The 3760-nt window shown below is 44.0% G+C and overlaps 1 non-coding gene across 1 annotated transcript; it reads left to right on the forward strand.

The window, feature by feature from the left end:
* Nucleotides 1-656: 656 nt before the first annotated feature.
* On the forward strand, nt 657-779 carry LOC149322509 (U6atac minor spliceosomal RNA). The gene has a single exon (XR_016279605.1). It is a non-coding gene; the product is annotated as a U6atac minor spliceosomal RNA (small nuclear RNA).
* The last annotated feature ends 2981 nt before the right edge of the window (nt 780-3760 follow it).

Consider the following 3760-nt stretch of genomic DNA (forward strand, 5'->3'; position numbering starts at 1 on the left):
GTAATGAATTTTAAAAGAATCATTCATTTCTGCACCTTTCATGGTGCCCCAAAACTGCCAGCCACTGGCCATAAAACCTCTTAATCAGGGTCCTTTTGCCACTGTCCATCCCATGCCAGACTGTATAAAATCCTGTGATTGGCAGTGGCAGACGTAGGGATTGCTTCACATAGTGGTGGAGCAGGTCTGCAAAATGACCAGTGATATTATCTCAGTGAGAAATGGTACTGGCTATTTTCCTATTGGCATTGCACCATTCTCTTCATGTAGAATATTTCCACAACATGGCCAGGAAGGTGTTCCTCCCAACAGCCTCTTATACAGAGAAGGTGACTTCTGGAAACCTGACGTTTTGTTTTGTAGACTAAAACGTAATTGCCCCATTGTTGCTAATGGAAAAGGAAATTTTATGGCATTTTAGTGCCTTCGTTTCAGCTTCCCTCAATATGCACTGACCCTTAAACACCACATTAAGCAAACATCTGAAACAAGATACAGACTGAAAAGGATGAGGGAAGGGGGAGAAGAAGTTGGTTTATATCCTCAAAAGCTCATGCTAAAATAACAACCATTCCTCTTAAAGATGCTGCCACATTTCTTTTTTTTTTTCTCCCCCTCCCTTCTTACTTTTTATGCTGTAAGAGAATAAACACAGCAAGTTCTTTAAAGATACAAACTGGTTAGCAATTCCCTTGACAAGGATAGAAGAGGTCCTAGTGGCCTGTACAATATAGTTATGTTAAGGCATTGCCACTTACTTTGTGGTACCTAACCAAGATCGAGGCTGATGACCCTAATGCCATCTCCTCCCTCCATGATTTTTTAAAAACCATATTTGCCTGATGAAGAAGCCAGAAGGCTTTGAAAGCCAGCGTGATATGCTTTGTTTATTTTGGTTGGCCTAATAAAGGTATCACTGTAATGTATAGTTTGGATTTTCTTGCATTTTTCTGTGTGGCCAACACACACACACCCTGCATTGTTATAATTATTATTGTTGTTATTTGTGGGCAGACTGAAGGTTCCCTTCTCATCTCCTCCTTGACTGTTTGCTCTTTGTCCATCTTGATGGAGGTGGTTGTTCTGCCTTTCTCAAAACTGGGCTCCCATCTCTTTTACCAAGGCTGGTCTCCATCCTTGTGATGCCAGATGAGATGAACTCAGGGGCAATGAGGATGAAATGGTGGTCAAGAAGCATTCACTCCCTGTCCTGGAGTGGACTGGAATTTTCCTTCTGAGCTATACATCACAGGCACACAAACTCAATCTCCCTCTCTCTTTAAAACCCTCCCTTTTGATCATTCTTTTCGACGGTGCAGTCCCCTGCTTGCAAATTGCTTCTTTATCTGGAGCCACAGTCCATCTGTTGTATGGGAGGCAATTTAATTCGCATTGGTCTATTAAGTGCTGCAGTCGCTGGAGGTGCTTGGGCGATGCTGTGTGCCATGCAGCTCTGCTAGTCCTTGGGAAATGGGAATAGCTCTTATTTTTACGGAGCTGTTTTCCATGTTAACAGCCTGAGACGCTTTCTGAAGTGTCCCGTAAATCGACTGACCCCAATGATCACCTGAGGCCAGACGAGGAGTTTGTAGAGAGGGAGGAGGAGGAAAGGAGAACACTAAAATTCCAGCTTGGAGAGAGCAGCAGTTGGAACAGCAGCAGAAAGCAGCAGGATGAAGATCTTTGCTGTTCAAAAGCTCTCTGACTGGATGCCCTGACTTTGTGATATGAGAAACAGAAGAATCCGGGGCAGAGGTAAACAACCTATGCCCAAATGTTTTCTGACTAAAGCTCTCATAAACCCTAGTCACATTGACCACTTTGTCTGGTGCTGGTAGGACCTATAGGCCAAAATATCTGGAGTAGCCTAGATTAGGGAAGGATGCCCTGTAGGGAACTCCTTTAGTACCTTTAGTATCGTTGAGGGCCAAATTCAGTGTCAGTGAAGTTCTTGAGGGTTACGTTCCAAAGGCAAAAAGGGCATGGTTAAAATACCAAGCCAGGTTTAGCTAAAAACTCTAATTGACAGTAACTAAGCCTCAGAAGAATCATTGCAGTTTTTAACAAAGGCAGAAAAAACACTAAAACACAAAAGTTGGGACACCTCCAAAGAATGGTGTCATGGAGAAGGAGATGTAGCCATCTGAGGAAGGAGATGTGGTCCCTAAGGGCCAGACTGGGGCTCAGGAATCCCAGAGTCAGATCTAGGAGCTAACGTTACTCAACCGTGACTTATGGAAAGGCTGAAGTGGTGCTAGAGACAACCTCTTCCACCTTCAAAGCCAGCTGCCTGGCTCCAAGTGCCATCTGTTAATAGTGTTGTGCTTATTAGCTGCTGGGCTTAAGTTGTTCTCACACAGAATGCTTCATTTCTCTCTTTCAGAACAGTTTCTTTCTTTATTCATTTGGTGCAGGAGAGGAAGAGGAGGAGAGGCCGTTGTCATATAAATGAACATGCTGGCAAATCCACACCCCCCCAACCCTTGTCCATAAACTCAAAGTAAGAGCCTCTTCCAGTTTTATAAGTCATAATGGTCTTATATATTAGAGTGATGTGCATGCATGTACACATGGGCCTCTGTGTGTGTGTACATTTGAGAGATGTAGGGAGATGATCAGGTGGGCAAAGCATGGCCCATGAGTCACAGATGGCCATGTTTTTGTGACCATGTGAGCAGATTTAGTTAAGTGCCTTCAAGCCTTTCCTATTGATGGCAACCCTAAGGTCATGGGGTTTTCTTGGCAATTTTTTTCAGATGGGTTTTGCCATTGTCATCCTCTGAGGCTGAGAGAGTGCGACTTGCCCAAGGCCACCCAGTGGGTTTCCATGACGGAGCTGGGATTTGAACCCTCATCTCCAGAGTTGCCCTAAATGCCTTGTAGGGTGTGTGGAGGGCATTTTTGCCATGCTTCTTTACCCCCAGGCCATTTTTGGCTCAAGAGAGGGCTTTTTCTAAAACATGGAATTAACAGGAAGTGACTTCCCCCATGTTTATTTATTTCCCACTCTTTTCTCAATCTGAAACTGAAGGTGGCTTACAAAAGTTAAAACATGCAGTTAAAAGTTGAAAAGTTAAAAATGTAATTAAACTATCAAATTAAAAGCAATTAAAAACAAACTATCAATGACAAACAACAATTATAAACAAGACAGCATATGAAAGGCCCTTTCCACTCTAAACAGTCAGCCCTCCAAGGCCTGCCAAAACAAAAAGGTCTTCTCCTCCTGCCTATGAAAAGATAGCAGGGAGGGCACCTGTCTAACTTGTCTGCAAAAGGAGTTTGAGAGCCTGGGAGCAGCGACCAAGAAGGCCCTTTTCCCGTGTTCCCACAAGATGTACCTATGAGGATGGTGAGACAGAGAAAAGAGGCTGCTCAGAAGATCTCAAAATATGGGTGTCTGATACAGGGAGAGAGATGCAGTCTTCAAGAAAACCTGGACCAGAGCTATATAGGGCTTCATATGCCATAATGAGCACTTTCAATTGTGTCCAGAAACAGACTGGCAGCCAATGGAGTTGTTGAAACAAGGGAGTTGTGCACTCCTTGTAGAAAATCCCAGATAACAATCTAGCTCCATCACCTTCTGATGTTAAAAGGCCTCTCCTCGCCCTAAAATGGCCAAGTACTCCAAACAATGGTGAAAATGTCCCCCGTGCCCCCAGACATCAGTTGGTGACATTTTGAGACAAAAAAAGTCTTTTTTTTCAGGTGGTGTGATGGGGGGGCTGCAGCCCTCTGAGTTCTCCTAGAGAGCTGG

This window comes from Sceloporus occidentalis, unplaced genomic scaffold (genome assembly GCF_023333645.1).
Source record: "Sceloporus occidentalis isolate IW3139 unplaced genomic scaffold, rSceOcc1.0.p SCAF_1, whole genome shotgun sequence".
NCBI lineage: Eukaryota > Metazoa > Chordata > Lepidosauria > Squamata > Phrynosomatidae > Sceloporus > Sceloporus occidentalis.